Source organism: Microcebus murinus, chromosome 10 (assembly GCF_040939455.1).
Source record: "Microcebus murinus isolate Inina chromosome 10, M.murinus_Inina_mat1.0, whole genome shotgun sequence".
Classification (NCBI taxonomy): domain Eukaryota; kingdom Metazoa; phylum Chordata; class Mammalia; order Primates; family Cheirogaleidae; genus Microcebus; species Microcebus murinus.
Window position 1 is genome coordinate 87,603,162 of NC_134113.1, and position 22,088 is coordinate 87,625,249.

The following is a 22,088-nucleotide window of genomic DNA, read 5'->3' on the forward strand; positions in this document are numbered from 1 at the left end:
GAGCCAGGAAGCGAACTAGGTAAAAGGTTGGGGAAGGAGTGGGAGAAGGGGGGCTCCCAGGGCTGGGGCGGGCCGGGGCAGCTGAGCCGGGATGGCTGCAGGTGAGGTGTGCAATCCAGCTCATGTGGGGCGGGGGGGAGAGTTTGGCGGAGAGTCTCTGGCCCACAGGCTGTTACTGTCATCACACAGTTGCTACATTGTTCCCAGGAGGCCCTTGGCTCAGAAGGAGAAACCCTAAGTGCCGAAGAGCTGAAAAACCACAGCTGTACCTAAGGCCCGGTCCAAGTGAGCAACACGGAGTGAAAGGCTTGGTTGTTCCTTTCTGCGGGGAAAACTCTGCGGCCCCTGGGCTGGGAGTCAGCTGCTGGCAAGGACACTGAAGGCGGCAGTGTGCAGCGTGCCTCTCGGTGGCAGCGAGACCGGGGACTCTGAGGAGGTCATCCAGTTCATCCCAGGGCTGCAGAAAACCACCCCAAACAGCCTGTGGCTCCAGGCTGAAAAATATTCCTAAGATAAGCACATCCCGGAATCCTCCTTTTGGTCCCGTAAGCCAGAGCTCCTGACATTTACAGTCAGGAAATTCTTCCTGATACCCGGCTGGGTGTCTGGCCAGGCGAGCTGTGTCTTCTTACCTACCCTCCACGGAAATTCCTGACGGCTGCCAGACACCAGCCGCAAGTCCCCCCCAAACGCCCTGCTGGCTGTGGTCCGGCCCCTGTATACAGCCTCTTCTCCACACTCTCCATCTAACTCTTCTATCACTTTTTAAAATTTCTAAGCCGTTCAATTCACTTCATTGTTTTTCTCCCTTCCCACTTTCCCAACTGTCTCTGTCTTACTTAAAATATTAATAGTAGGAACCCACACTATAGAAGGACCCATGAGCTATATTTTGTTCAATAACCTTGTAATACAGCTTGAAGTCTGGTAAAGTGATGCCTCCCGATTTTCTTTTTACTTGAGGTTGCTTTGGCAATTCAGGGTCATTTCTGGTTTCATGCAAAGCTTACGTAGAATTCTTTTTCTCTAGACCTGCAAAAAATGACATTGGTAATTTAATGGTGTTTGCATTGAATCTGTGGATCACTTTGGTTAGTAAAAACATTTTAACAATGTTGATTCTGCTGGCCCAGGAGTATATGTTTTTCCCTCTGTTTACAACCTCCACGGTTTCCTCCCTCAGTGTTTCACAGTTCTGCCTTGAGGTCTTTCACCTCCTTTGTTAAATATATTCATAGGTATTTTATTTTCTTTTTTTGCTATTGTGAAAGGTATTGAGTCTTTGATATATTCTCAGCTTTACAGTTGTTGGCGTTGAGGAATGCTGTTGATTTGTGCACATTGATTTTGTAACCTGAGACTTTGTTGAATTTATTTACCAATTCCAGGAGTCTCTTGGCAGAATTGTTGGGGCTTTCTAGATATAAGATCATATCATCAGCAAAGAGTTTGACTTCTTCTTTCCTCATTTGGATATCCTTGATTTCCTTCTCTTGCCTAATGGCTCAAGTTAGGGCTTACAGCACTATGTTGAACAGAAGTGGAGATAGTGGGCAACCTTATCTGGTTCCAGTTGTAAGCGGGAATGCTTTCAAATTTTTCCTGTTCAATATGATGTTGGCTGTGGGTTTGTTGCATTTGGCTTTTACAGCATTGAGATATATTCCATCTATGCCTATTTTGTTAAGAGTTCTTATCATAAAAGGGAGCTGAATTTTGTGAAATGCTTTTTCTGCGTCTATTGAGAGGATCATATGGTCTTTGTTTTCGCTTCTATTTATGTGGTGAATCACATTTATAGATTTGAGTATGTTGAAACATTCTTGTATGAAGCCTACTTGATCATGGTAGATTATTTTTGTTTTATGTGCAGTTAAATTTGGTTTGCTAGGATTTTTACTGAGAATTTTTGCATCTATATTCATAGGGATATTTGTCTGTAGTTTTTTGTTGTTGTCATTGTTGTGTCCTTTCCTGGCTTTGGTATCAAGGTAATATTGGGTCATAGAACAAATTGGCTTTCCCTATTATATGTTATGAAATAATTTCTGCAGTATAGGAAACAGTCTTTGCAGGTCTAGTAAAATTCGGCTGTGAAACCACATGGTCTGGGACTTTTTTTGGTTGGGAGACTTTTTATTGCTGCATTAATTTTGTTACTTGATATTGATCTTTTCAAGAGTTCTATTTCTTCCTGATTGAGCCTACGGAGGTTGCGTGTTTCCAAGAATTTGTCCACTTCCTCAATGTTTTCAAGTTTATGTGCATAGAGATTTTTATAGTATTCAGAAATGATACTTTGTACTTCCATGGTATCAATTGTAATATCTCCTTTGTCATTTCTGATTGAGCTTATTTGGGTCCTTTCTTTTCTGTTTCTAGTTAATCTAGTGAGAAGACTCTAGAGTTGTTTATCTTTTCAAAGAACCAACTTTTTGTTTTATTAATCTTCTGTGTAATTTTTTTATTATCAATTTCATTTAGTTCTGCTCTGACCTTAGTTATTTCTTTTCTTCTGTGAGGTTTGGGATGGGTTTGTTCTTCCTTTTCCAATTTCTTGAGATGACTCATTAGATTGTCAATTTGTGATCTTTCTGTCGTTTGGGTGTAGGCATTTATGGCTATGAATTTTCCTCTTATATCTGCTTTTGCTGAACCCCACAGATTTTAATAACTTTTGGTCCTTTTGTCAGTTTGAAGAATGTTTTGATTTCCATCTTAATTTCTCCTTGACCCAATAATCATTCAGCAGTAGGTTGTTTAATTTCCATGACTTTGTGTAAAGTTGAGTGTTTCTGTTGAAATTGATTTCTAATTTTATTCCGCCATGGTCTGGATACATGGTATAATTTCTATTTTTTTTTCAATTTGTTGAGACATGTTTTGTAGCCTAAGATATGATCAATCTTAGAGGATGTTCCATGAGCTGATGAGAAGAATGTATATTCAGTGGTTTGGGGAGAGAATGCTCTGTAAATGTCTGTTGGGCCCATTTGTTCTAGAGTTCTGTTTAAATCGATCATTTCTTTGCCTATTTTCTGCATAGAGGATCTGTTCCATTCTGTCAGTGATGTGTTGAAGTCCCCAGATATTACAATGCTGCTGTTTATCATTTTGTTTAGATCAAGTAGGATTTGTTTTATGAATCTGGGCCACACCTGTGTTAGGTGCATAAATAATTTAGAATTGTTATGTCCTCTTGTTCAAATGTTTTCTTCACCATTATATAATGACCATCTTTGCCTTTTTTTACTTTTGCTGATTTGAAGTCTATGTCATCTAATATGAGAATGGCTATACCAGCTTTCTTTTGGTTTTCATTTACATGGAATATTGTTTTCCACCCCTTCACCTTGAGTCTGAATGAGTCCTTGAGGGTTAGTTATGTTTCCTGGAGACAGCAGACACTTGACTTGTATTTTTTGTCCACTCAGCCAGCCTATGTCTCTTGAGTGGGGAGTTCAAGCCATTCACATTTATTGAAAGAGTTGACAAGTGGGTGGATTTCTATTTATCCTGTTGAGTAGAATTTTATTGCTTTGCTTTACCACTTGAGCCATTAGGGTATATGGGCTCTGAACTTTAGCTTTTGGGTGACTTGACAGCAGTGGGTGACTACTGTGATGATCTGTGTATAATGCAGTTCTGAGTACTTCCTGCAGGGCAGGTCTTGTCTTGACAAATTTCCTCGGTGTTTGCTTGTCTGGCAAAGTCTTTATTCTCATATAAGAAACTTAGTTATGCAGGATACAAAATTCTGGGCTGGCCATTATTCTGTTTGAGGAGACTGAGAATAGGGTCCCAGTCCCTTCTGGCTTGTAAGGTCTCAGTTGAGAAGTCTGCAGTTAATCTTATGAATTTTCCTTTGTAAGTTACTTTGTTGCTTTCACCTTATGGCTTGTAGGAGTTGGCTCTTTCGTATTTACTTTGACCAGTCTGATGACTATGTGTTGTGGCGATTGCCTCTTTCTGATGAATCTCCCAGGGGTCCTTTAGACTCCTGTGAATGGATATCTAGATTTCTGGCAAGATCAGGGAAATTTTCCTCAAATAGATTTTCCAACCCTTGTGTATTTTTTTTTCACCCTCAGGGTTACCTATGTTATGTCTCTTTACATAATCCTATATTTCTTGTAGGTTTGTTTGTCCCTCTAATTTCTCAGTTTTTTTCTTTTTGACTGACTTGTTTTACTCATAGGTATTGTCTTCAAGCTCTGAGATTTTTTCTTCTGCCTGATCTAGCTGCTTATTAAGGCTTTTCATTGTGTTTTGTATTTTTTGAATGAATTTTTTATTTCCAGAAGTTGTTTGATTTTTTTAATAATTTTATTTCCTTAGTAAATTGTTCATTCATTTCCTGCATTGTTTTGTGGTTTCTTTATGTTGGGTTTTTCTTTCTTTCTTTCTTTCTTTCTTTCTTTCTTTCTTTCTTTCTTTCTTTCTTTCTTTCTTCTTTCTTGTGTTTATTGAGCTTCCTTACAATCCATATTTGAAATTTTTCATCTGTCATTTCAATCTTATCATTTGGGTTAGTATCCATTGGTAAGGAGTTGTTGTTTTCTTTTGTGGCTGTCCTTTCACCTGATTTTTCATGTTTCCAGAGTTCTTTCACTGATTCCTTCACATCTGGCCTTTCCATTTGAAACTTGGGGATGCTAGGCTTGCCTTATGAGCCTGTCTCTGAGTCCCTGAAGATCAATCCCTGAGCATGCCAGGGAGAAGAGTACTGATCTTGAGTTGTCTATGAGGTCTTCCGGAATGTTTGGGATAGCTCTCGAGTTACTTCTGATCTGCTGTCTTCACCTCTTCCCAACAGTGTGTAGTGAGTTAGTTTCCCCAGAGTAATCTCAGTGATGGTGGGTGGTACTTCTGAGTATGAATCAGCTGCTCCCCATTTGCTTGAGTTGGGAGGTGCTATGATGCTCTCTGATATTCGTTGATGTGTACATGGATGAGCCAGCTGCTGAGATGGCCTTTTGTGCCTGTGGTAAGCTCTGGTCCCCCAGGTGGGGCATACAAATGCCCCAAGCTTTAGGAGGGATCCTGTAGCAGGGGTTTGCTTTATCTCTGCTCCCTCTGAGGTGGAGGGAGGAGCAAGATAAATAGTGGCAGGCTTGAGCAAGCCTGAAAGGCTTTGCAGAGACTTTGTAGGGCTCAGAAGTTGCTTTTCTAGCCCCCATGGGGTGCCGATGGTAGGAGGGTCAGGACAAGCTCGCCGACCTGGGAAGGCTGTTCATGGGGTAGGGGCCTAAATTCTTATATGCTAAGGCCCCAGAATGGGGTGTTTTTGCCCATACCCAGTAGCCCAGTTTTTCTGTGGAGAGGCATGGGAGCTCCCCCAAATGGCCACTCCTTGGACCCCCTCACACTCTGTAAGATTGAGTCAGTAAATGCTATGAAGGGTGTGCAAATTGACCTCCCTGTCATTAGGTGGTACTTGCCAAAAGGAACAAGCTGCACTGTTGTTTTTGTGTCCTGTGGCCAGCTCAAGTCCCTTAGGAGAAGCACTCAAATGCCCCAGATGGTGGGTGGGGCCCCGGAACTTCAGGTGAGTCTTTATTCTCTGCCGTAGCAGGGGAAGGTGGGGGAGTGCAGCTGGGTAGGGCTGAGTTGGGTGAGCTTGCCTTCAGGCTGTGCAAAAGCTAGCAAAGTAGCTGTTTTGATAGGGGTCGAAGGTCTGCTCCCAGGTTCCAGCAAAGCCACCAGGGAGGGGCTGAAGTGGCCCCACCCAACCAAAGAGTCTGCATGTGGATACAGGGTCATCTGAAATCTGTCAGTATGCAGTGGGCTTTACTCCTCTCCCCCTTCCCCTGCTCCATAGTCTTCCCACTGCATCTTCCAGCAGGCAGAAGCCCAAGCCAGCTGAGCCCTCCCACAACTGTTCTGTGGGCTGGGAGGTTCCCTGTCCCGGATTCTGGCCTGAGCTGAGAGTGTGGCCATCCCATGGGGGAGTGGATGCCCTGTGAGTATGCCACAGCTAGGACCCACACTGCACTCTCCCCCCAGATCTTCCCACACTGTCTCCCTCACCTCCTGAGACCAAGAAAGGCAATTCCTGACCATGCCAGGGTGAAGCACCCCGGTCCTGAGTCAGCCATGGGGTGCCTGAGGAGGATTAATGTCCCTCCGCCTTGGGGTGTGTCCAATTCCAATGAAGTTGCTAGGCAAGCAACACTAGAGAGGGCCAATGAGCACAGAGCCACAGACTGAGCACCCCTCTGTCCACTACAGGACCCCAAGAGAAAAGGCCTGGGCCCCACTCTCTGTGGAAGCCTCAGTGTGGTGGCTCAGTTATGTTTCTCTGCAGCCACATGTCAGGGAGGGGAAGGAGAGGAAAAGAGTCTGTATGGAGGAATGCTTGCACTCTGGGCATCTCTGACCTTCTGTCCTGGAGGCAGTCCACCTAGAATGTCCAGGCTCTGGAGTCACGCAGATCACCTGGGACCCACTGGACCCCTCTGGGCTGAGGTTGGGAAATGTCTGTGTGGGAATGAGCAGGATGAAACCTGAGGAGTGGAAGCCCCCTGAGGAATACAAGGACGCAGGACGCACAGTGAGTAGAGAAGCAACGTGGTGCCTGCCATCCCAGCTAAGGTCTGTGGCACAGGAAGTGCCCCAAGGGGACTGGGAGCCTGATGCCCTGTCCACAGGAAGCTCCCAGCTCACTGGCAGTAGTAGCCTCTTGGCTTGTGTGGGCAGAATGTCTCTCCAGCAGCTCAGGAACCCGCCAACTGTCAGAGATACAAGGGAGGGAGAAACAAACCGCTCCACCTACCCCTCTCATTGGACTCCAGCCTGTCAGGGGTTGACCTTTGCCAATGCCTTGCTCCTTCTTGTTTTGCTCCATATCTTCTTCCCATGGAGTCTCCTGAAGATTCTGGCAATCCTTCCTCATACACACATCCAATCTATGTTTGTTCGTTTTTTCCTCTTTCATCTAAAGCGTCTCCTTCTTACTGAGATGCTGTGGCAGCTGTTGTCTCTGGTCAGCCATCTTGCCCCATCCCATACAAATATGTATTAACCAACTGTGAGGGTGTCAGGCAAAATTTCCTCCTAAGAGACCAAAGTTGGCCTGGGGTGACAAGCTGTAGAACAGAGAAGTTTCAGTTGTAGTGACAACAGGCAACACGGAAAGCCACCAGAATAGTTCTGGGCAGTGGAGAGGGAGCAGGAGAACAGGGCAGGCTAGAAAAGGAGGAGAGGCAGCCGTGGAAGGCACTGGGCAGGAGGCTGGCAGGGGCTGAGGAGGCCCAGAGTTGGGGGAGGAGGAGCCACACAGGAAACAGTCTACCCCAACAAGGACAGACTTTATTTCACAATTGAATTTGGAGCCAGCCCTATTTATTTAACTTTTCTGAAAATATCTGGTTTTCTAAACAGAGAAAATACAACAGGAAATGAGAAGGATCTGACCCGTGGCTCCTAATTGCAAGAACGTTACATAGAGAGACCCAGGAAATAGAAAAAGGAGGAAGTTCAACACCAACCTCTTTTGAATTTTGACCCTTTTAGAGGAAAGGTACTCTAGAAATCAAAGAAACAAATGAATTTTAAAACCATACCTCTGTAAGTTAGAAGTCAATTCACCCTTCTTTAAATCATGTCTAAACTATGTCATTATTTTTCCATTCTAGAACCAGAGGTCACTGTTTTTTGTGGGCTCAGCCACTAAATATCTGAGTCATACTACGAGTGGAAAAGTACAGGTGACTGAAGGGTTAGGTGGTTAAGCCACTTCTATAGGTTATAGAAAGTTATATGAAATCCACACTTTAATGTTTAATTATCCAAACAATTGCACTAAGTCTTAACAGCAGGATTCAATTTCTACATTACCCCCACTGGTCTTAAAATGATAACCTGGTGTTAGCCTATACTTAAGAAAAAATAGAACATATTTGATATAATTCCAGTTGTGGTAAAGAAAGAATTTTAAAATTAAGAAACATGTTGTATCATAGGTTATGTTTCCCAACAAGAAGACTCTGAGAGTAGATTCCCTTGCAGGAAGTTTATTGGGGAGTGCTTTTGGGGCCTTGTGGGGGAAATGAAGGGTGTAGAATGGTGCGGAAGGATTAGTTGGGCTGTAACGCAGTCACAACAAAGGCTCAGATTATCCCATGGGGATATTTGGTGCTTAGATGTCCTTGTAGTGTGTCCCAAACTGGAGAATGAGAGCCAGGCCTTTACGCCACAACAGGAAGCATGTGATGCAGGCTGCACATACGAAAGATGCGTGCTCGTGGGCAAGATGGCTCATTGTAGCAGAAGGAAATCTCTGGGCTGGAGGCTGGTGGGTGGATTCAGCTAAGAGCTGTTAGCTGTCCCTGTATTCAGCAGTGGGGGTAAAAGTGTTTCTGTTCTAGAGAGGTTGCAGGTGATCTGCATGGCTCATCACAGTATCATTCATGCCTGGAACGATATCTTCTTTTATACTACCACAATCATTGCACCAATGTCATACAAAAAATGAGGAAAGGATGGATTTACTTTAACAAATAAATACGTGGTATCCTCATTGAGTTTGTGTTTGGGGAGAACACAGGTCTGCTGTTGTCTTCACAAAAGGATTAGAGTAGATTGCCAGGGGCAGTACAAGAGTATTGGTTCTTAAAGTCATTCACTCATTCACCCGCTCATCAGCATTTACTGAGTGCCCACCAGGAGATAAAGATGTTATCAGGGGATAGATCAGACCCCACAAAGCATAATGTTGACTTCATTCCTTCCCGCTCCAGCTATTTGGTTCCCTAGCATAGGACAGACTGGGAATTTGCAGAATGGTCTGAATTTCTACTGTACTTAGTAGATAGTCAAATATTTTAACCATGATGATGATGATGTATATACTCAATAAAAAGAAGGTGAAGACTTGAACAGTAACTTTTGAGTGAGCAAAAATCAATGCTAGATTTAACTCTAAATTCTGACCTTAATGCTTATTTATTCCCACTAAATATCACTTCCTTTCATGTCCAAAGTCGATAGTGCCTTACCTTTCTGTCTTCACTTCCTGCTCCCCACTCCCTCTGGCACGTCGACCTTCTTGCTAATAATTACCCACCCTGTGGTTTATCCCTTTACTACTTTCCTACTAACCCGTGGTCTACTTCTTCCTTCATCTCCACCTCTTGCTACTTTGTTGCTCCAGGTGACTGCATGGGGCACAGGACCTGTCAGGATGAGCCCAAAGGGGAATGGATGACAGGGAAGGAAGTTTCTGGAAGGGAAGCAGATATATACTGAGCAGTATATTGAAAGTGCTGGCCCTGTCCTACAATCTGTATTTCTGCACTATGACCATCAGAATCTTACCAGTCACCAAGGGCACTCCTTTGTGACCCACATAACCTTTACTCCACCACACTTTGGCAAACATGTCACAGAATGAAAATGGGAAAGAATTACTACTTGTGATCTAACTGCTGCAGCCTCTCCTGGATTGACTCACTCAATTCACTCCGCATGCTCTTGTCCCATAACACCACTAATGACATACCAGGGCTGGAAAAGGAAAGTGGCTAAGTCAGCCAACAAGTGGAAATGCTAGGTGTTCATGGGAGGGCAGGGTGGTTTGTGGCAAGGTATTCACATGATTGTGAAACACAAGAATGGCAGTGCCAATAATGTGATGTTGATTGGTAAGGTGAGTGCAAAAGGGTCAGAGAATCATTCATTGCTCTGTGGAGACCAGCTGGTGTTTGGAAAAAGACTAGTAGCCAGTAACGTTAAGCCTGGATATAATTACGTAAGCCAGACCAAGCGTTAAAATGGCAATTTCCTAAAGGCTATAGTTTGAGAACTGTCATCAGCTTATGACCTTATAATTCTTCCACCCTCTCATTTTCCAATTTGCTAAATTACAGAATATTCCAGTTCCTCAAGGTTTCCTCAAGAAGAATTCACCATTTCCCAGTCTGCGTGATTCTAATTACAACTTAGTGTCTTAGCATAGCCATTTCTGAAAAGCTCAAATCACAAAACACAATTTCTACTTAGCTCTCAAAAGGTCTGGTTTTAAACACAGTGTTTTCAAATTCCAAGCAGGAAGAGAAGTTTTAGGAATAAACTTAAAAGTACTTTGTCACTAGATAACTAATAAATGAATGAGGAAAGCTGTGATAACCATCAAGCAGGATCTTAAAAGGAACAGATTTGGAAGAAGCCATCTATTAGTCACAGTTCTTAGTCACCAAAAACAGAATAGACTCAAACCACAGCAAAGGCTATTTTGTTCATGGAGCTAATGTTAAATTCCCATGTCCCTCTATGAATTCCTTTGTTTCTGTAAAAGATACACCCCTTAAATAAACAGAATCTCGAAAATCCATCAAGATAAAAGGTTGTTTTGGTTTTTTTCTAAAGAGACTGAGCCTCTAGATCAGAACAAAGTGATCATAGTTTTATGAAAGTAAGAAATGTCAAGGGAATGGAGAAATCTCTTAAGGATTAAGTTACTTAAATGACTATCATAAAATTTTGTTTATTTAATACATTAACTTCCATGTGAGTTGTAGTTAATTCACGCCAGTTTTGAGCCTGGGGCCTTGTGAAGCATATGTAACTCACATTTCTCTTTACCTTATTCACCATGCCTATGGGCACAAAAAACAAAAAAATAACACATCTTTCACTAAATTAAAAAGAATCATTTTGTTTTCAACGTTTTTATTCTATTTTCATAATAAAACACCATGGACCCAACAAGGAAAATTTTTTTTCTAGTGTGGTAGTCAATGTGTTAAAGCATCTAATCTTTTATAATCTGTCATAAGAAAATGATTGTGTATCAGAAGAGACAGGGATGGAGTAGCATTCATCACGAAGAGGCCTGTGAAAAGATCAGTCTCTCTAGTCTAAGCATGGAGAGTTAAATTTTAAAACAATGAGATCCAGAAAAGAAGTGACTGTTCCGATTCCAAATGCTGTACATCTCCAAAATTAGCCCAACATGTTGAAGCAAATTAACTAGAAGCATTTTTTATTTTTTATAAAAAATGGGCATAGGAGCACACATATACCTTTTAGTATTCATTTACTGTGCAACCTCTCTAACTTATTTTAATGGAGGGGATTGGCGGGAGAGCATGGCCCGCTGTGGGAAACAGAGTGAGAGAGGTTATTAGGGTGCTAATTCTGACTTCCCCATGACACTTCAATGTGTCATCTTGGAAACATCACTGTGTCTCATTTTCCCCACATGTGAAACGGAATTCAAATTAACTTTCTATCTGCTCACAAGGATCTGGTAGGGATAAAAGAAGATGAGGAACGGATAACATCTGAAGTGTAAAAATACACATTGATTTTGGCCCGGGCCCAGAAACTCCTAGAAACAAGCACTCCACGATCACAGCCCCACCTGCATCTAGTTGCTAAAATGCTACTGACGGCAGCCTACAATCAGGCTAAGGAAGAGAGGACCTGGATAATCTCCAAATACAGACCCTGCCGATTAATAAAGGAGTTGACCCAGTGGATCAATGCTCAACGGTGTGTCCATTGAAGCGTTGCCACATTTATTTCCTCAAACCCATAACAGCCAAAACTAAATCTCCCCATTTGTAGGTACCATCTGGTAATTTAGCCATATATCACTCTAGGGTAAGGCTATGAATGGGGAGGGGAGGACATTTAACTGCTCTGAGACTCAGTTTTCTCCACACGAAATAAGGTGACAGAGAAAATGACCCATGATGTTCTTTTTTTTTTTTAACTGTAATATCTCGAGTTTTGAAAATAAAAAGAAAAGGAGGGCAGAACCGATGGACTGACTAGTTCACGTCCTGGGCCCTGGGCCAGACCTTCTGCCTCTCTATTGTTTCCTCATAATGAAAATAGCTTCGGTTCAGTTAAGGCCAGTACAAGCCTCCATCTACCACCGGTTTATAAATCAGTCACTAGACTCAACTCAAAAGCAGCTGACTCTATTTCTGTCTGACTTTCTGTGCCAACATTCAACCCCCAGTTTGTTTGGTTTTAATAAATTTATTCTGTTGTTGCGGACATTGTGTAAAATGGAAAAAAAAAGAACAAGTCTAGACTGGTTTTAGCTCAGGAAGTTAGGGCAGGGTCTCTTTATTAAAAATAAACATCCTCCTCCTTGCTTCCTTTTCACTATTTTCTCACAAATCTGCTCCCCAAAGCCCTTGGAATCCAGGGCTCCAACATGCAACTATGGCCCCCAATCCATGTACCATACGTGCCCCTTTGGTGAACAATAAAGCCAAGAACACAGGAGATTCCTAAAGGTAGCTGACAGAAATACAAATTACACATGACAAAAGATTAATTACCTGAATCGTAGTAGGAGCTTTTATCTTCCTTTTATAAAAGTTGCCACATTAGTCCAGTGAATGAGACACATTTTTTATCCGAATCTCGTATTCCCTGTTTTTTGGCACTCCCTGCCCTTCTAATTTTAATTGAAGATGATGGCTTTTTTCGCTTCCTGTCCCAGTAGTAGTCAGTGCTATGACTAAATCCAGGGTCAAGTTTGTTTTCAGCCCTTATTCTTTCACCTTTTAGGTCTTTCCTTTCCTTTTGGGTCTGCCATTTTCTTTTCTGCTCAGGGGATTTTTGTGAAGTGCTATTAAAATGTAGAGGTTTTCGATTAGTGAAGTACACAAGCGACCTGCAAAAAGAAATGCATTAATACATATTTCTTGTTTCTCAGCAAACACTTGGAAGTGTGTAGGGGAGGCACCCTCCCTGGTGGTGAGGCACACGGGCTTTCGGATAGAGAGCCTTGCGACCGTGGTGTGCCTTTCAAGTCTCCCAATTTCTCTGTGCTTCGGTGTCTTCGATGTAAAATGGAAACAGCAGAACTAACCTCATAGGCTTATTGTGAAGATCAAATGAAATAGCACCAGTCAAACAGTTGGAACATCACTTGAAGCAGAGCAAGCATTGGTTATTATTCTTGAGGGATACCCCAAAGTGATCAGAGGTCACACACTTCACAAGCTTTCTTTGTTTTCCCTTTTTTTCTGGTCTGTGCTAAGGTACTAGCTGTTCTTTCTACCAAGAATGTACGCCCCACCTTCCTAGCTGGCAGCCCCTCATCAGCCATCCAGGCCTCCTTCAAATGGATCTGTCTGGAACCTCCCCCGGGCCTCTGAGCTTCCCTGACACCTGGTAACACACCCAACTAATCCAGCAATTGATCATATCTTATCACCATTATTCATTCATATGTTTATCTAATCTTTTTTAAAAGTATGCGACACACATTGGGAATGCAACACATGGTTTACATATCTCTCGGATACATGCAAACACTGGTTCTCAATTGTTTCTTTCTACCACCTTGTCCATGCTGATCTGAAAACGTGTGGGCACTGGACAGTGGCCGGTCAGAAAGCACAAAGTGGCCTGGAGCACCGAGAAGGTCTTTGGGCTTGGGGCTGGAGGAGAGCAAGTCGGCCTGAAGCCTCAGGACCAGATCTGAGTAGTTCAAGAGACTCTACAGAGTTTGTCTTTTCTGTTTTGAAAACTCGCTTAGCTGCCTCCGAGAATAAATTTGTTGTAACCTATTAGTTCTCTCCTCTAAGAAATTATGTGTGTGTATATTTGTATGTGTGTGTTTTCTCCTAGGAAGACCTCTCTGGGCAAATCAACTTTTTGGAATTTATATTTACCTAAAGAGCCTTCGGGAAATTATAAGCACACTTTAGGCCAGGCATTTACTGATGGAAAATTACATCCAGGAGGTAAGAGGAGGGGTTGAAGTATGCTATGAGAAAATAACAATTTTTAATCAATAATTGTTTATGAATAAGAGAAAGGACCAAGAATAATAAAGGCAAAAGAGAAGACACATGAAAACAAAAGAGAGGAAAGAAACTAGAGCTTTTTTTTCCCCTTGTGAAATGAGGAGGCACAAAAAGTGGCCTCTCTCTCTCTCTCTCTCTCTCTCTCTCTCTCTTTCTTTCTCTCTCTCTCCCCCACCCCCACACTTCCCTCCCTCTTATTGGCTTCTGTGTTGTCTGGCTTTGGTGAAGGTGACAGAAGCTCTAGGAGATGAAGGACATAAACTGTGTAATCAACAATTCGGATTAATCAAATCAACAAATATTTGAAGGTGGCCTAGAGCAGTGGAGTGAGCTGAAATCTGAATTCTGATTGCACCCCCAGCATTTTCTGGTTGTATCTCTGAGCAGATTAACCATTTAAAGCCCCAAATGGGATAACATCCATATCTGAAAAGATTTCTATGAGAATGAGAAATAATATAGGTGAAGTATCTAAGTACTTAATAAATAATGGATATTATGATTATTACTATTAGCCTGGCAAAGTATATAAAGCAATGTAAACAAAACATGATTCCTAACCTCAAGTGGGTTCGTAAACAGGAAACATGTGATGCATTAAATTGAAAAATGTGACTAAAATAGATACTTATTTTCTGAAAATCAGTTAGTCATTTTTTTCAAAAGCAAAAGAAGAGAAAAATTCTCTAAACTTTCTGGGGAAAGGGAGCAAAATGCCTAAGACACATAAAAGGCTACAAAATTTGCCTCCTCAAACACACACACTACAGTGACTTGGCATTTTTATTAGAAAATAGATTTTTACCCAAACATTAATAGTTCTCAGGCCAATTAAACACTATATCAGTGCCCACATGTCCACTGAAAACAGTGGCTTTAGGTAGGCAAAGGGAAAGGAAGGCATTCTAAAGAATTGAGAGTGTTGTAAAGCAAAGGGACCCAGGTGTCTGAAATGATGCTGAGCCTTTCAACATCCCATCCCATCCCACCTGCCCAGCCCCAGTGGAAGAAACTCCTGACACTCTTCTTTTTTTTTTTTTTTTTTCCAGACAGAGTCTCACTGTGTTCTCAGGCTAGCGTGCTGTGGCATCAGCCTAGCTCACAGCAACCTCAAACTCCTGGGCTCAAGCGATCCTCCTGCCTCAGCCTCCCCAGTAGCTGGGAGTACAGGCATCCGTCACCATGCCCAGCTAAGTTTTTCTACATACTTTAAGTTGGCCAATTAATTTCTTTCTATTTTTTAGTACAGATAGGGTCTCGCTCTTGCTCAGGCTGGTCTTGAACTCCTGAGCTCAAAGGATCTACCCACTTCAGCCTCCCAGAGTGCTAGGATTACAGGTGTGAGCCACCATGCGTGGCCCTGACACCCTTCTTCATTCAGAGCTATCTTCTGACCTTTTTCCATTTTGCATAACACCTTGCACTAGGCCCAGAAACCAATCGCTGATTGCGATCCTTGACTTCCTGCTACATTTCCCATCCACAGCCTCACACTCTGTCCTAAGATCCAACATACAAAGTTCCTCTGGTTCTGTCTCTTGGACTCTTCCTTAACAATACTTTAACTTGCCTTCAGAATTGTATCTCTTCCTGGTCCCTCCACATATCTCAGGCTGATCCCATGAGGCTATTAGGAATAGGGCTCATGTCGAGTCCTTGGTCCCTACAGAGGGAGTGAAAAAACACATGGAAAATACAAGATATTTGTAAATTAATTTGCCTGAAACAGAGTATTTGGGAAGGTGAGTGGTTAAAAATATTGGCAAAATCTTTTGCAAAATTACAGAGTTCTTTCTGCATCGCCTCTTTCATAAAATGATTTGTGTTTGCCAAATTATATTAGCTGAGAAGGCCCATAGCCCACCAAAGGCTAGAGTGACAAACTGACTTTGGGTTTGAGGTTATGCCAGGTCACTGAACTGCCTGTGTAGCCAAAGTCAGCCTCCAGGGTGAGAAGGGCTTTCTCTTGTCTTCTTAAGGGGGAGTATTTATGGTCACAGTCATGTTGTTTACAACAAGCCCAATTATAAGCTATAATTAGAAAATTGATTTAGCAATACTTTTAGTATGACTTGGTCAAACAACAAATATGTATTGATCGCCTACTCTGTGCAAATCAACCCAATGGACTTATGGTTTAAACTCTCTTTATATAACTTAATTTTGTTAAGATTGTGCAATGTATTGTTTGTTTTTATTATTGCTCATGAAGGAGTCGAAAAAGAGTAAGCAAAAGGAAATGACTGCCATTTACCCCTAAGGACTCATCCCTTTTCATCTATTCCTGAGTAGGAAACTGTTGGTTCTTTGGTGGAAGACAGATGAGAATCCATTTAGGGAAAGGCATATTGCCATCTATTTTGGAAAATGAATGTGTTTTATTTGCATGGGCTGATGACTCCCAAATGTGTATTAATATTTCCAGTGCAGATCCAACACTGAGCCCCAATCATGGACTTTCTATTTCTATCTAGATATGGCAAAACTATCCCCACTCACTATACCCACTATACCCCACTCCCTGCAAACTACGAACTGCTCTACATTAGCACCAATTGTGCAAGCCAGAAACAAAGGAGCCATCCTTGGCACCAACCTCCTCCCTCTATTCATTGGTTCACCATTATGTCCTAAACAATGTTCATATCCCTCTTCCTCTTTTGTCCTCTTCCACATCATCTTAGCTTAAGCCACCATCACCTCATACCTGAGCTACTATAATGCAGCTGTGATGCAGTAGCTGATCTTGCTGCATTAACTCTCCCCTCTCTAATCTAGTGCCCACAGTACTGCCAGACTCATTTATAAGAAACACAATCTGATTGTGTTTTTCTTCTCCTTCTTAAAGTTCTTCAATCTTTTCCACTTACCTTTAAGATTTTTTTTTAAAAAATCAGTTCTTTTATATTTTCACATGGTCCTGCCTAATTCTTCAGCCTCGAGCCTCATTCCACCTTACAACTTACATAGTTGATGTTCCTTCAGCCTGAAAGACTCTTTCTCTTCCTGTTATCACGGCCCATTTTACCCAATTAACTCCTATTTATACCTCAAATTGAAGATCAAGGCATTCTTCTTTAAGAAATTTTTTTCTAATCTACTAAATTAAGTGCGGATCCTCTGTCATGTACTTTCTTAACTCTCTGTACTTTTCCTTCATTAATTTTATCCAAGTTTATAATCACACATGTTTTATGATCATCTCATTCCAGAAGACTACGTGTTCCTCTAGAGTAAAGATCGACCCAACGTAGCACTCTGGGAGGCCGAGGCAGGAGGATCGCTCAAGGTCAGGAATTCGAAAACAGCCTGAGCAAGAGGGAGACCCCGTCTCCACTAAAAATAGAAAGAAATTAATTGGCCAACTAAGAATATATAGAAAAAATTAGCCAGGCACGGTGGTGCATGCCTGTAGTCCCAGCTACTCAGGAGGCTGAGGCAGCAGGATAGCTTATACCCAGGAGTTTGAGGTTGCTGTGAGCTAGGCTGATGCCACAGCACTCTAGCCTGGGCAACAGAGTGAGACTCTGTCTCAAAAAAAAAAAAAAAAAAATCTACCCATCTTGCTATTTAGCATAACACAGCACACTGATGGACATCTGTTGAAAGTAGATAGGGGTGAGCTAATGCAAAGAAACATCCAAATACAAAGACGTGAACTAAAGATCACATGGAATAGGAACAGACCCTCAGAGCAATTCCTCCAGTCTTTATGTCCTTTTGACATTTGCCACTACTTCTTGTAAAATTATTTACTAATTTTATTAGCTCATTGTATACCTGCTCTACTAGAATGACCTCAGATTTTTGCAACAATGTGAGAAGAAGCCAGAAAATAATGGAAAAAAATATTTTCAAAGGATAAGAGAAATCAATTCTCAAACTAAAATTTTATTTTTGGGTAAACTATCATTTCAGAGTAAGAAAAGGATAAATATACTTTTAGACAAATATTGTAATTACTTACCACTCACAAATCCTTGTTGAACGAAGACTTACTTTTGAAAATTGTACAAAGATAGAAGAAATGGGATGCAAAGATGGGTAAGCATACATTTAATCAAAATAAACTATGACTGTATAAAGCATTAATAACAATAGTGAGCAACTATGGGAATATTTTGTCCTTAAAATGTTTAAACATTCTTGTATTGTTCAAGAGATATATAGAGGTACTGTTTAATTTGGATTGTAGTAAATACAGATGTTAATAATTCAAAGATACCCTTTTATTTTATTTTATTTTTTGAGACAGAGTCTCACTTTGTTGCCCAGGCTAGAGTGAGTGCCATGGCATCAGCCTAGCTCACAGCAACCTCAATCTCCTGGGCTCAAGCAATCCTACTGCCTCAGCCTCCTGAGTAGCTGGGACTACAGGCATGCGCCACCATGTCCTGCTAATTTTTTCTATATATATTTTTAGTTGGTCAATTAATTTCTTTCTATTTTTAGTAGAGATGGGGTCTTGCTCAGGGTGATTTCGAACTCCTGACCTTGAGCAATCCGCCCGCCTCAGCCTCCCAGAGTGCTAGGATTACAGGTGTGAACCACCAAGCCCGGCCTCAAAGATACCCTTTTAAAAATGAGATACAATATGTAAAATTTACAAATTAATAAAGGAATAGAATGAAATAAAGAAGGTTCACATAAGCCAATAGAAATATGAAAGAATTTTTTTAAAAAATAAGCATTAAAATCTTAGCAAAAAAAGCACAAAATAGCATCTTAGAAAAAAATCTAAATATATCATAATGACAATAAACGTAAACTAACTTGTTTTTTAAATTCTGTCAATATGCATTAACAAGACATCTAAATAATACATATGGATTTATAAAAGTCTAAAGAAAAGAGATAGAAAGATGACACCAACTAAATACTCAGCTAAAAGAGACCTATTATAACTAAATTAAATTAACATAAGTTACTATAAACTTTAAGAGGGAAACCATTGTTATAGACAAGGAGACACAATGACAATTGAAGGAAAAATTCACCGCCTTGTTGTCAACTTCAGTAGGCTCGTCAACGTGGATTTTGTACCACGTGACTAATTTATCCTCTCTAACAATCGTGCCTCAGTATCCTCTGCTATTTATTTCATCAATTCCTCTAGTTATAGTGTTAGCTGAAAGAGGAACAGCTGCTACCTTGTGAACTGCACCCTCTCCTAAAAGTGCATGGCAAATGTCCTTAGCAGCAGGCAGGATCAACTCTTTACCAGTAGTAAAGGACTTCCTAGCTTCAGCAATGTGGTTAGCCAGGAAGAATGATGCTCTCAGTGCAGACACATCTGATGAAGTGATGCCCTTCAGTAATTGCTCCTGTTCTTCATGTTCATGTTTTTCCTTTTGAAAAACTCCAAAGGCATGTCTTTTAATGCAGAGTGCTTAATCTCCATGTGGTGAAGCAGTTTTGAAGGTTTCATTCATTGGATAGCCAGTTCCCATATATTACACAAAACGGATTTGGAGAATGTGAATCACCTGTTGCAATGAACCCACAATTTAAGTAGGACTCTTGATATTTTCTCTTAAATGCAGCTTTCATTTTCTTGGTCTTCTGCTATCTCATCATTCAGGTCTCTCCCCCTTTTCAAAGAAGCTCTCCAGCAATGTTTGTTTTTTCTTCATTTTTGCTACAGTTAGCTTGTGGGCTTCCCCAAACTGTGACTGACACAAGTGCACAGTACGGGAAAGAGGTGCAGGTGGAAAAGGTAAATAAAATAATGGGCGGGCCGCGTGCAGACTGAAATAAGGGTCCGATTCTGACTGAAAGCCTGCCACCAGATGCAGCTTAATGGTCACTTGCCACTCACTGATAGGGTTTTGATATAAGTCTGCAAGCAATCGATTTATTATGGTTTCGGTGCAGTCAAACCTCTCTGCTAATGATCATCTGTATTTGCAGCTGCCCCCCAGGGCTAGCATCGGCACACTCAGATCATCAGGCATTAGATTCTCATAAGGAACGTGCAACCTAGGTCCCTCATATGTGCAGTTTGCAGTAGGGTTCGCGCTCCTGTGAGAATCTAGCACTGCTGCTGATCTGACAGGAGGCAGAGCTCAGGCGGGGATGCGAGTGATGGGGAGTGGCTGTAAATAGCAATGAAGCTTCACTCACTTGCCCACCCTTCACCTCCTGGGTGCGGCCCAGTTCCTAACAGGCCACGGTCTGGTCCACAGCTCAGGAGTTGGGGAGCAGAGCTGTATTTCACCGATTTCTTGCTGTATCCTTGTTATTTCTTTCCTTCTTTGATTGAGTTGTTCTGTTCTTTTTCCAACTTCTTGAGTTGCATGCTTAGCTCACTTGCTTTCAACCTCTTTTTGTTTTCTAACTAATGTATGTAAACCTATACGTTTCCCTCTCAACACTAACTTAAACTGGCTCTCACAAATGTTGATATGTAATACCCTTGTTATTATTCAGGTCTAAGGATTCCTTTATTTCCTTTTACTTTTTTAGTTTTTATTTCATTTTATCCTAGGAATTATTCAGTAATATGAGGACTGTCCAGAAAGTATCCAGCCTTTGTTAGTATAAGGGTGTAGTTATATGGCTGGATACTTTCCCCGATGGCCCTGTATATTATTTAACTTCCAAATGCTTGGGATTGTTTTAGCTATTGTTTTGACATTAAATTCTAATTTTATTGCATTGGTTCTTTGGAATTATTGAAGCTTCCTTCGTGGCATGATACAGAATATTTTCAAAAATGTGCTAGAAAAACAGTGAGTATTCTTTGTTTGGCATGCAATTATTGAGTTTCAAAGAAAGGTATGTTAAAATATCCAGTTTTAGAGTTTGTTTATCCTTGAACTTGCATAACTTACCACTTGATTTATTTGCAGGTTGTAAGGTTAGGCACACATGTGTTGAAATGTTAGGTACATTCATGTTTATCATGGTATTTTTTTTGTTCTATTAGTGTTTTTTTTTTCAATATAGAACATACTCCATTGTCCTTTATGACATTTTTCATTGACTTCTGTTTTTCCAGACATTAAAATTGATACTCCAACTTTCCTTTGGTTCAGATTTGATTAATATAACTTTTCTATGCTTTTATTTTAAACCTTTCCACATATTTTGTATTAAATGTGTCTCTTAGAGATCACATATTATTAGATCACTTTCAAAAAGTCTATTCTAATAGTCCAGTGAGTTTGGCCCATTTATATTAGTTAGAATTACCACTCTATTAATTATACTTTCTCAGTATAAATGCTTTTTACACAATTGATTAAAGACTTTATCACATATTTGTAATTATTTGCTTACGTGTCTTCCTGTCCCTTTATAGAGTGTAATTTTATTGAGGAAAGATATCAACTCTAACACAGTATCTAGCATAGAATGGGCCATTTGTAAATATTTATAGAATAAATGAGCAAATGAATGAAATATCATTATTATGCCTAGAAACTGTCCTGTCACTGGTTTCACCTGTTTCTGTAAGTTTAAGTTTATGTAGCAAATAATTATTAAGTGTTTACTGTTTGCCAGACAATTACACTGGAATATGGATATGAGCTGAGCATAAACTTCACTTTTTCGATATCTATAATCTAATATAAATGATATGTAATCTAGTACAAATTATATGGATATACACACACACATATAAATATGCACACAGAGAACTGTTCTAAGTCAGGTAAAGCCCAAGGCATGAAAGCCCATGGTGTCCCTTAGGAGAAGGTCAGTTGACAGCTCTGAGCCTCCATTTTCCCATAAGAACTTTATGAAAATAAATTATATTATCTATATAAAGATAATATTTTAAGCTATATTTTATATCCACATGTATATGTGAATTTTCATTATAGATTTGTTCAGTTATTTGCATACCCTTTATTCCTGGTCCTTTTCAAAGGTGCCTATATTTGATATGAGTAATAAGAATTGCCTCCTTTTTATGCATGTATTTTATTTTGTTTTTTAAATGTTGGTGCATGCTGTTAATGAAACAATTTTTAAAGCATCATTGAAGCCCTAGACAGTTTAAGTAATAGGCCATTTGTCATGGCCTGTATAAGTTTATTTAGAGAATCACTAAAATGTTTTAATATCTTTTCCTTTCTTGATCTTTTCTTTCAGGACACTTAAAATGCGTTAGGGTTCTTTAACTGCTGCATTAGGGTTCTTTAACTGCCATGTGTTTGAGCAATTAATTCTAATTTTACGCCATATGGAAACCATTCCTACAAGTCGGCCTTGCCAAACCTATTCATGGCAGCCTATGTTGTTGCTATCTTTTTATGCAACAGAAAGACACGCTGGCAAAATGAGCAGTGACTCAGTTTTTTT